The 12,840-nt window shown below is 39.4% G+C and overlaps 1 non-coding gene across 1 annotated transcript; it reads left to right on the plus strand.

Moving 5' to 3' along the window:
- The first annotated feature begins 268 nt into the window (after window positions 1-268).
- Window positions 269-375, plus strand: LOC145625964 (small nucleolar RNA R71). Its single transcript, XR_014110854.1, has one exon. It is a non-coding gene; the product is annotated as a small nucleolar RNA R71 (small nucleolar RNA).
- The last annotated feature ends 12,465 nt before the right edge of the window (window positions 376-12,840 follow it).

Genomic DNA, 12,840 nt, shown 5'->3' on the forward strand with positions numbered 1-12,840 from the left:
ATTAGCAGTGCTCAGGTTATCTAATTTTTGGGAAATAGAGGTTAATTGAGCTTGCATAAAGGATACAGAGCCGACACTATGCTTCCCCTTGTTAGCAAATCCTCTGGGATTCCCATATTGGGAATTGTGTATCGCCATATCTTCAATAACCTGACCTGCATCATCAACATTAAGATTCATAAATCTCCCACTAGCTGCAGAGTCTAAAATTATTCTAGAGGAATTTCCAATGCCATTATAAAAGGCTTGGATTAACTGCCATTGTGCTAAATTATGGTGAGGGCATTCTCTTTGTAAGTCCTTGAACCTCTCCCAAGCCTCATATAAAGACTCATTGGCTTCTTGGGCAAAGTTCTGAATTGCGCTCCGTAGTACTGTTGTTCTCTCTGCAGGATAATACTTGTTATAGAAATTCAAGACAAGAGTTTCCCAGTCAGTTATACCAAGTGTAGTTCTATTTAAGCCATTAAACCACAATTTAGCTTTTCCAGTCAAAGAGAAGGGAAAGAGAATCTCCCTGATTTGGTCTTGAGTGACCCCGGCTTGCCTGATGGTGTTGCAATATTGACAATAGTCGACAATGTGAAGATTCGGGTCTTCACCCTTGGCTCCACTGAATTGCTTCCTCTCTATCATCGTTATAAATTGAGGTTTAATTTCAAATTGAACCCCATCAAGAGCCGGAGTAGGGGTGAGATGTGGAAAATTCGTAAGCTTTGGTTGTGAATAATCACTAAGCTTCTTTGGAGCCGTCATCTCTGATTCTGCGTCTGATGATGCCTCTAAATCGCTAGAATCAGTTGGAGGATCGCGGTGATTATTGTTATTATCACCAGAATCCGCCAGGATTTGCTTGTAGAGATTTTTCTGTATATGGAAGGAACGTTCGATCTTAAGATCGAATGGGATATAACCTGATCTGGAACACCTGGGCATAAACAAAAAACTAGAAGCAAATATGAGATTTGTCTCAGAGAACTAATGCTCTCTGAGACAAAAGAGAAATAATCTAGACTGCAAAAACAATCAGAAATAAAAATAAAACCGTTTCCCCGGCAACGGCGCCAAATTTTGACAGGGTAAAGTCGTATCCCCTAATAAAAAATAACTACCTAAATCACTAACTACAGTAGATAGGGAAGTAGGGTCGATCTCCACAGGGAAACAAGTCTTTTTACTCCTAATTAATTATTATAATCTAAATTATTTAAGTAACCAATAATTATAATTAAGTAAGAAACTAAACTACTAAGGTTGAGAATAGGAAGAAAACAATATATGAAAAAATCTAGGGCATAGGTTCACCAATAAATAATACTCCAGGGTAAAACATAGTAATCAATCATTGACATTGCATAAATAACATGATTAACAGGCTCTCACAATTTATTAATCAACATAGACCTAACAGGCTCTCGCAATTTACTAGATCTAAGTTCTTATTGAAAATAGCCTTTAATATCAAATTAACATCTGCTCGATTCATCAATTTAATATTGCTATACTTTTACAAGCCGCAATTGTAAAACATTAAAACAATCCAATAAGAAATTATCATGCAATACCAATAACCAATAATAGTCAATCATCAATGCATCAATTAACTAGATTGTAAAGGGCTCTCGCTACGTATTACAATCACACAATTAATTTACCGGTATTAAATCTCATCTCTCGAATCTCGACTTAACCATTTACAAATTAACCTGTCTATTGAAACTAGACCTAAACATTAATTCTCATCTCTCGATTCTTGAATCAATATTGTCAAACTCATGCATAAAAGATAGGCCTAATCTAGTCACAGAGCATTAAATCAATCAATAGGAAATTAATCTAGCATTGATAATCAACAACAATAATTTACCCCTTCATATTATTTATTAGATCCCCATAAACCCTAGAAATTAAACTACTCACAAATCATCATGACTAAACTAATCAAATAAATAAATAAAAGCATAATCAAGGGAGTAAATAAAATAACTGAAATTAAAGGGGAAGAAATTGTTACCAAAAAGTAATCTGGAATTAATGGAAGAATTAAGGACAAAAGTTTAGAGAAAGAATTCTAAGAGAGAGAAAAATACTAAGTAGAGAGAGAAAGTCTAAGAAAGAAGGTAACTAATAATTCCGTACAAAACGTATTTAAACCTCTCCTAAAACAAGAATTAAAACAAAACTAATCAGCTTCTAAGAAAACACGCGCCCGATCGGGCCCGCCTTTTTTACAATGCCCTTTACTGATGTGCCGCGCCCGATCGAGCTTAGCTCACCCGATCGGGCGCGCCTCTTCCTTGAGGGTCCTTATGCGCGCAGCCGCCCGATCGGGCGTATGCTTGCCCGATCGGGCCCGGTCTTCTTCTTCGAGGCTTGAACTTCGATTGGGCTAGATTTCTCGGCCCAATCCGGGTTTCCTCTCGGGTCTCGAATACTTGGTCCAAATGCCTCGTGATCCCAATTACCGAGCCCTTAATCACCGGCTCTCACCGATCCTTGGCTCCAAAAGTGGTCGTGTCCTTCTAGCTTCCGTAGTCGATCCAATAAAGCCCGGGAAAATGCTCCAAGAGTGCAATTTCCTGTAAAATACAACTAAAACTACGAAAACACTAGAACACACAAATTAGTAATAAAAGCGGCCCGAAAGAGCCAAAAACACTACTAATAACGACCAAGGGACGGGGGTAAAACACTATATAAAATGGATATATCTGCCCGATTGGGTGGAATTTTGGAGAAATCGAGTGCCACAAAAAGAAATATCGGGCAAGCAAATTGGCAATTTTCAGGTTCGTGTTCGCGCCCGATCGGGCGCGCACTTTACATTTCTGAAGGACATACCTTCGCCCGATCGGGCGAGGCTTGCCCGATCGGGCGCGCCTATTTATCAGGAGGTTTTATTCCTCCTTCTCCCTTTCTCTTTTCTTTTTTCTTTCTTACTTCTTCTTCCTTATTCACACTTTCTCTCTCTAAAACCTCCATTTTCAAACCTTCAACCTCACTTTCTTTCCAAGATCTCCTCCAATTCACCCATCAAAACCTTAAAATTTTTTACATATTCTCAATCCTCACACCTCCCTCTACATTTTCCACCCACTTTCTCCCACTTTATCTCATAATTTCTTCTAACCCTTAGAGAGAGAAAGCTTCAATACCCAATTTTCCACCTACATATGGCTTCCAAACGTTCTAGACAACAAAGGGGCAAAAGTTCGAGGCAACAACAACCAATGGTCGACCCGGAGCTTCAAATACCGGGATGGGAGGAGGTTGTTATCACCTCGACGGAACAACGGGCAAGGATGCTCACTCTCATCGAGAGGCAGGTAATCTCAACCCGTTTTGTTCATCATCCTACATTATCTAGATTAGGTCTTGATAAATATGTAGAAAAATTATTTAAGGGTATAGGCATGAGTGGTTTCTTCCAAATGCATCATGATACTTATGATTATTTAACATTAGAATTTATCTCTAGTTTTAATGTTATTAAAATGAATGTTATAATCACTCATGTACAATTCCGATTATTAAACAACGATGTGCGATTAACTCTAAAAGAATTTGGGAAGTTGTTTGAATTGAAATCGGATAAACCTATCGAACCCTCCCAAGACCACATTGCCGTGGTCTACATGAGACTCACTAGGGAGGGTTTATCTAACCTCCAACACGCCAAAGGGACGTGGATTCAACATCCCGTCCCAAAGTTTTGGCAAAGGTTTACCGGCCTCACTATTTTTAGGAGGCATGAACCGGCAAACGTGAGGAGGGATGAATTAGAATTGTTGGCATCCTATGTAATCCCTAATGCTGAAAAATTAAACATACCTCATAGGATTTCCAATCACTTTCAAAGGGCGGTCAATGCGGCCGAAACGGGTAGGTCTAGGGAACCTATCTATTTTGGGGGGTTAGTGACCCATATTGCCATAAAACACCTAGGTTGGAACCCGGATGGGCATAGGAAAGTAGTGGGCTCAACCCTCATGGACCTAGCTTATTTAGGGAGCCTAAACTGGGTGCAACCCATGGGAGGTGAGACTTAGTGGATAGTCCACCGACAATCGGGTAGGAGAGACCAAGCATTTACCTTACCCAACCCCGCCTTGACCAAATTTGAGAAGGGGAAGCCTTCTTACACATTTAAGATAAACGGTCAAGGCGAGGTTCAAGAACCTCACCTTTCACCACAACCCCACCAATCACCCCAAGACCATTCCCCCCAACATCATTCACCACACTACCCACCACCTCCACCCTTCACCTATGGCATACCCACCTACTCGGTCACTTTGAAGAGGACGAAGGCATTTGTTCTTTTAGGAAGCCTTCAGACGATATTAGATACATTTGTTCCCTTCTTGTTACCCATGTTGTTGCTTGTGCCCTTTTATTGTTTATTTAGCCACATTACAAGCCTATATGAGCCCCATTGGTTACTAGTCCCAAGCTTGGCTTGGGGGAGCTATTAGTTGGTGAGGTGAGGGAGTTGTGGTGTGCATATCATTTGCACAATGTGGGAATAAAAGAAGAGTGATTGTTCTTTGATATTATGATTGGGAAATATTGATGTTTTGTGTTACAAAGTTGAAAATTTCCAATATGAGGTAAAAAAGAAAAAAAAAAGCAAAGAAAAAAAAAAGTTGTCTCATATGTTCAAATGTTCTATTTGAAGGTTGTTCAAGAAAAAAAAAAAGAAAAAAAAAGAGTTCAAGTTTGAAAGAAAAAAAAAAGAAAGAAAAAGAATAAGTGGTTCAAAGTTTGTTTTAATTCACTCTATTTCATATTATCATATTTTGCGAGTGAATATGTAAGTGTTGGGATTGTGTTGTATATATGATTGTTTGGTCAACTTTTGTGGAGTTGAGTTGTGATTGGAGATGTTTTGGTCATCACTTGTTGTGACCTTGGGTTTTATTAGGATATGGCTCCCTTAAGCATGGCTTTACTCTCACATTTTCCCAAATTTGTCCTACCCTTTACCCTAGTCTTACATTACAAGCTTTAAAGACCTTCCGACCTTTGTGCATAAGAGTTGTATGAATGTGAAAGTGTTGTTTATCAATGCAAGTTATGATTTGACATATTTCGAGTTGACTAGTAGGTTGAGCGATCATTGTTTTAAACACACGAGAGTGTGAGATGGGAGGGCATTGTTCACAAATAAAGGGGTTGGTTGGAGAGCGATCGAGTACATCTTTTACTCGCCACATAAATGAGAGTTGAGTGCGTGAGCACTAGTCTTGAATTCTATATGCTCATGTGGTTTGCTTTACTTGACAATTGTTGGGGATGAAGGATGATTAGATGAATGAGATTGATTGACATTGAAGCATGTTCATTAGATTTATCTTGAATCGTTTGTGCTTGATTTTGTTTATTGGGATGCGGCATGTTTTATATGTTCATTGATGAGCTCTTTGCTTAGGGACAAGCAAAGGTTTGGCTTGGGGGAGTTTGATATGTCCAATTTGTATAGTGTTTTACCCTCGTCCCGTGGTCATAATTAGTAGTGTTTTTGGCTCTTTAGGGCCACTTTTATTACTAATTTGTGTTTTCTAGTGTTTTCGTAGTTTTAGTTGAGTTTTACAGGAAATTGTACTTTTGGAGCATTTTCCCGGGTTTTCATGGATCGACTACGGAAGCTAGAAGGACACGACCATTCTTGAAGCCCAGGATCGGTGAGAACCACTGATTAAGGACTCGGTATGTGATACCAGGGCTATTGGATCAAGTAATCAAGACCCGATGAGGAAATCCGGATTGGGCCGAGGAATCGAGCCCAATCAAAATCCAAGCCTCGAAGAAGAAGCCGGGCCCGATCGGGCGTATCGGGCAAGCATACGCCCGATCGGGCGGGTGCGCGCAAAAGCAACCTCAAGGAAGAAGCGCGCCCGATTGGGTGAGCGTAGGCTCGATCGGGCGCTGCATACCAGCAAGGGGCACAGTAAAAAGGCGGGCCCAATCGGGCGGCCCTTCGCTCGATCGGGCGCGTGTTTTTCTAAGTAGTTGATTAGTTTTGTTTTAGTTTTTGTTTTAGGAGTGTTTAAGTACGAATTATGTACGTAATTTTTGTTTACCTTCTCTTTTAGATTTTCTCTCTCTACTTAGGATATTTTCTCTCTCTTAAATTCTCTCTCAACTTTGTTCTTAATTACTTTCGTTAATCCAGATTTCTTTTGGTAACAATTTCTTCTCTTTTAATTTCAGTTATTTTATTTACTTCTTTGATTATGTCTTGCTTTATTTATTTGACTAGTTTAGATATGTTGATTCTTGAGTAGTTTTATTTCTAGGGTTTTTGGGGATCTAATAAATATTATGAAGGGGTAAATTTGTGATTGTTGATTATCAATGCTTGGTTAATTTCCTATTGATTTATTTAATGCTATGCAATTATGTTTGGCCAGATTTAATTGTATGAGTTTAGCAATATTAATTCGAGATTCGACATATGAGAATTTATGTTTAGGCTTAGTTTCAATAGGCGGACTAATTTATAAATGGTTAAGTCGAGATTCGACAGATGAGATTTAATACCGGTAAATTAACTCTGTGATTATAATACGTAGCGAAAACCCTTTATAATCTGATTGATCAATGATTGATGATTGCTTATTATGATTTGCCCTGGATTATTGTTTATTAGTGAAACTATGCCCTAGGTCTTTTAATACTTAATTTCTCCCTACTTTATTTCCTCCGATCTTATTCTTCGTAGTATAGTCTTTATTTACAACAATATTGGTTACCTTGATAATTTAGATTATAATAATTAATTAGGAGTAGAAAGACTTATTTCCATGTGGATTCGACCCTACTTCCCTATCTACTTTAGTTAGAGGACTTAGGTAATTACTTTTGATTAGGGGATACGACTTTACCCTGTCAATACTCCGTAAGAATCCTCAACTAAAACAAACTTAAACGTTAAAATTAACTCCTAATAATAACACGCGCCCGATCGGGCGAGGCACCGCCCGATCGGGCGCGCCTTTTTGCTCATCAAGTATGAATCTCGCGCCCGGCCGGGCGCGTCTCCGGGCGCCAGCCTTTTTAGCCGGACGTCTCTCTTGGGCCACTATTTGGACTACGATTGGGCTCCAATTCTTCGGGCCAATCTGGGTTTCCTCTTCGGGTCTTGAATACTCGATCCAAATGCCCTGGTATCACATATACCGAGCCCTTAATCACCGATTCGATGGCTCTAACCGGCCCTGGGCTATAAAAACTGGTCGTACTTCTCCAATGCTCGTAATTGCTCCATAATATCTCGGGAAAATGCTCCAAAAGTGCAAATCCCTGCAAAAGTCAACCAAACTACGAAAACACTATAAAACACCAATTAGTATTAAAAGTGGCTCTAAAGAGCCAAAAACACTACTAATTACGACCAAGGGACGGGGGTAAAATACTATATAAAATAGACACATCACAGTCCAACCAACACAACCACCAGCCTCCTAGAGCAGCACGGCCCAGCCGCGCAACACCTGTCGTTACCCTCACGCAACCACCAATTCCCACCTTCAGCCATAGCAGCCTCATGCTGCAGCTCTCACCACCAACAGAGCAGCCACCTTATCACCAATCTCAGTTCGCATCCATCAAGACCACCAACAGCCTTGCTCACGCAACCACCATTTTGGAACCCCCTGCTGCCACCATCACCGCGCAACCAACCCACAATCAGCCACATCAAAACACCCTGTCTCTCGCAAGCACCCATCATCAATTACCGCAGCAGCAATTCATGCAAACAACACCCATAAAATCAGAGCAAATTCTCAAGGTTCGGGCAAACCGTCAAAGAGTTCAGTCGAAGTGCCAAAAGAGTCAGAAACATTGGAAGTTTTCTTATTTGAAGAGGAGCGGTCGAACACGCACACCCATGGTTCGACCGAACCAACCTCTGGTTTGATTGAACCACTCCACGAGCTTCACACGTGATTTTAATAAAAATCGAACAGCCTTGATTGATGCTCAATGATAGGAGATGATGATGACGAACGGTGTTGATTTGATGATGATGATTGCTGAAGCTATTTTGGTGAGGCACAAAGCTTGGGATTATTTCCCCATTCAAGAGCAGCCGAAATATCAAAGAAGAAGAATAGGGTCTGATGGTTTTGGTGGGATTGGTGGGTTTTTGTTATTTTCTTTTCCTTTTATTTTTAATTACTCTTTCCCTTTTTCTTTTTCTTTCTTTCTTTCTTTATTTATTTCCTCTTTTTATTTATTTATATTTATTTATTTATTTATTTTCTCTTATTAACTTTGTATATATACCCATTTTGGGTAATTAGTGAGAGAACTATTATTCTATTTTCTTAATTAGTTTTAGGAGAGATTCTCTCTCTAGGTTTAGCTTAGGATTAGAGTAGTTTTGGAAAGAGAAAGTGAGGGTTTCACTATTGTTGGGCTTGGATTTTGAAGAAGAAGATTGATCATCTTGTTTGTAGACTTTCATCTTCAATCAATGAGAATCTCTAACTCTCTCTCCTCGATCTATTTTATTTACTTTCTTTTGTTATTGTTTTAGTTGTTAGTGTTGCTTGTTAATCATGTTGAGTCTTGGTTATTTGTTAATTAATCTTGTTATTATCATGATTAGTGAGTAATTTCCCCATTAAGGGGATGGTTGTGGTGTAGTTGGATTTTGAGCATGTTCTACGGTTTGGAATTGATTTATTTGTGATTAAAGTATTTATATGCTTGATATTCTTCAATCTACTTGCAAAATTCATGTTGTTAGTTGTAGATTGGGGATGAATTATTGTTAGAAGATGCAATAGCGGACCTAGCAAGATTCATTTGTATTGATCGTTATTTGATAGCACCTCCTAGTATATGGTTCTAATGTGGAAGCATAGAGGCTATGTTAGGAGAAGCCAATGAACCCCGGAAGGTGGCTAGATTGGACCTTATTTTGGTATTCGAGCATGTTTAGTTCATAATTAATTCAATTTCTATGCCTTTGTTTATGATTGAGTGAATGATATACCTAAACCATTTCCCTTAGTGTTTTATTTCTTGTTTTAGCATCTTTAGACTTTAGCTTACTTATCTCCTATTCCAGACTAGCTTAGTTTTAGATAACATTTGGTGGTATTTATTCGTTCCCTGTGGTTCGACCCCTATGCTTGCCTTATACTCATTTTAGGTTTGTTTAGGTTGTATAAATTGTATTTGATTTAGGGATAGACATTTGACGACGCGTTTATTCCTTTGTCAGCCAACAAGTCCAAAATACAATCATAACAGCAATAAGAAGCGGGGTGCCGTTGGAGTTTTTCTTCTTTGAATCCATTAGAGCAGAATCAATAACTTCATCTTTTGATTCGAAATTCGCAAGTTCAATGGGTTCACCAGGAACAAGGCTATCAACCATCTGTGAATAAGAATAAATTAAATAAATAATCAGACTCATGTCAAATGCAGACTTAAAATTGTATAAATATATGAAGAAATCAAATACATTCGCATAACCTCACTCATAACCTCATGAAAAACAGTGGTATAACCAAGTAATCTCACTCATAAACAAATTTAGAATCGCAAAATCTCACTCATAAACAGACTTAAGAATTGCATGAAAATATCAAATAAAATCAAATTAATCAGAACAGAACAAAAATCTGGTGCACATTTGTTCATATAAGCACTCAAGAACTCATAAGAAGACATCTCACACATAATTAATTCAGATTAAAAGAAGTAAATTGAAAAAATCAGATTAAAATCGCATACTCAAAACGCATAGTTGTTATGAAATAGGACCTTTTTTGGGACTTTGAATTTGATTGAGGAACAATGCAAAGCTAAATGAGAAAGCAATTAAAAATGAACAAAATAAAACACACAAGATTTATAGTGGTTCACTCAAAAATGAGCTACATCCACTTTTGGGGAGATTGGAGCTTGTATTACTCTTCAATGGAGGAAGAATTACAATGGAGAAAGATGGTGTTCTTGGTGAGCTAATTTAAGGTCTAAGTCTCACTTGTGTTTCTCTTTCATCCTCTCTACAATGAAAAACAAGAGTATATATAGTGCAAGATGAATCAACGGTTAAGATTACATCCCGAGCAAAATAAGAAGAAATCGCAGCGCTGGAACAGGGGCTCGAAGGTTCGACCGAACCTACCCAGAGTTCGGTCGAACTTAGTGTGGTTCGGTCACACCTCCATAGGTTCGACCGAACCTACTCTAGAAATCAAAAGAGCATCAGTTCTGCCAAAAGGTTCGACCGAACCTATTAAATGGTTCGGTCGAACTCCCCCTGCGCGGACAACACTTCTTTAAACAGTCATAACTCCCTCGATTCTTAACCAAATCAAGCTTATGACCAGTCGTTGGAAAGCTATTGAGAAGAGCTATCACCTCCAACTTGAATCATCTCAATATCACTTCTAGATCTTGAGATATTCTCATTTTAAGTCAGTCCTTTCCATGCTTCTTTGCTTAAAGCTCCAAACACCATAATACTAAAGCATATATCAACATGGAGCATTCGAGGCACACATATAACAATTCTCCACCTTGACTCGCAATCCTCGACACTTCCTCTTAACTAGTAATCATCAACAATGAAGCTCCATCCCCAAACAAGCCCTTTAAGGGCTTACATCGAACATAAAGAGAGACCAACTAAGTCCACGCACAAAGTGAACTTAGTTGTAGGCAAAGATTTTGTCAACATGTCCGCGGGATTCTCCTCGGTGCCAATCTTTTTCAAGAGTAACTCTTTCTTTGCAATCACATCTCGAACGAAGTTGTACTTAACATCAATGTGCTTGGTTCGTTTATAAAATGTGTTTTGGTTCTTGGCTAAGTGAATTGCACTTTGGCTATCACCAAAAACGGAGACCAAGCTTGAATATGAACTAAACTCACCCACTAGACCCTTAAGCCACTTTGCTTCCTTGAATGCCTCGGTAATGGCCATGAACTCGGCTTCCATAGTTGAAAGAGCTACAACATCTTGTAGCGAAGATTGCCAACTCACGGCCGTACCACCCAAAGTAAAAACATAACCGGATGTAGATTTCCGATCATCCAAGTCTCCTCCATAATCCGAATCACAATAGCCAACAAGTCCGTTTGCATCCCTTCCAAATTCAAGGCAAACGTTTGAGGTTCCTTTCAAGTACCTCAACAACCACTTCACGGCTTCCCAATGGACCTTTCCCGGTCTTGACATATACCGGCTCACCATGCTCACCGCATGAGCTATATCCGGTCTTGAACATACCATGGCATACATCACACTTCCAACCGCACTTGTGTACGGAATGTGAGCCATATCTTTCTCTTCTTCTTTGGATTGAGGACAAAGCTCTTTTGAGAGCTTAAAGTGAGAACCCAATGGAGTGGACACGGGTTTTGCATGCATCATGGAGAAACGCTCAAGCACCTTCTCTATGTATCTTCTTTGACTAAGATACAACACATCCGCACTCCTATCACGAATGATCTCCATACCAAGAATCTTCTTGGCTTCACCAAGATCTTTCATATCAAACTCACTACTCAACAACTTTTTCAAGTTGTTAACCTCAATCATATTCTTGAAAGCCACCAACATATCATCTACATATAAGAGTAAGTAGATAAAGGAACCACCTTCAAGTTCTTTGAAGTAAACACAACTATCAAATGAACTCCTTGTGAACTCATGTGCCAACATGAACGAATCAAATCGTTTGTACCATTGCCTTGGAGATTGCTTCAAACCATACAAGGACTTCACAAGACGGCATACATGATCTTCCTTTCCAACCACCTCAAACCCTTCCGGTTGTCTCATGTAGATCTCTTCCTCCAATTCACCATGGAGAAATGCGGTCTTCACATCAAGTTGGTGTAGCTCCAAATCTTCAATAGCTACCAAGGCAAGCAACACCCTTATGGATGAGTATTTCACAACCGGTGAGAAAACTTCATGAAAGTCAATGCCTTCAATTTGCGTGAAACCCTTTGCAACAACTCTTGCCTTGTAGATAGGACCGCCCAATTCCGGTGTACCTTCTTTCTTCTTGTACACCCACTTGCACCCAACAATTCTCTTGCCTTTTGGTGCACAACATAGCTCCCAAGTATTGTCCTTACTCAAAGATTCCATCTCTTGCTTCATGGCTATTAACCACTTACCGGCATCGGATTGAGACATTGCTTCTTTAAAGGAGCATGGATCATCATTGTTGGTCTCAACTTGACTTGCAACGGTGAGAGCATATTGGACATAATCACACTCCTCGATGTATCTACTTGGAGGCTTGATTTGTCTTTTTGCTCTCTCTTCGGCAATGGACTTCTTTTGGGTTTGTGGTGTTGCTTCACGAGGTCTCCTTGGAGAGGGACCATCTTCATGATGTGGATGCTCATCATCGAGCTCCACCTCCTCCTCGGTATCATGGTGTGTACCTACATCATCATTACATATAGAAATCTCCTTTTCGGGAGCAATCATACATGTTTCATCAAAGACTACATCTCTAGAAGTTATAACTCTTCTAGATTGGGTACACCATACTCTATAACCCTTAACACCTAAACCATAGCCTATAAAAATACATTTTTTAGCTCTAGGTTCAAGTTTACCATTTACATGAATAAAAGCCGGACAACCAAATACTTTCAAAGTAGAATAATCAACGGGTTTTCCGTACCATACCTCTTGTGGTGACTTGAAGTTAAGGGCCGAGTGAGGAGAGCGATTCACCAAGTAACAACGTTGACACGGCTTCCGCCCAAAAAGATTTCCCCATATTTGCTTGTGAGAGCATACACCTTGCTCTCTCTAGGAGAGTTCTATTCATTCTCTCCGCAACCCCA

Source organism: Chenopodium album, chromosome 3, assembly GCF_948465745.1.
Source record: "Chenopodium album chromosome 3, dcCheAlbu1.1, whole genome shotgun sequence".
Lineage (NCBI taxonomy): Eukaryota > Viridiplantae > Streptophyta > Magnoliopsida > Caryophyllales > Amaranthaceae > Chenopodium > Chenopodium album.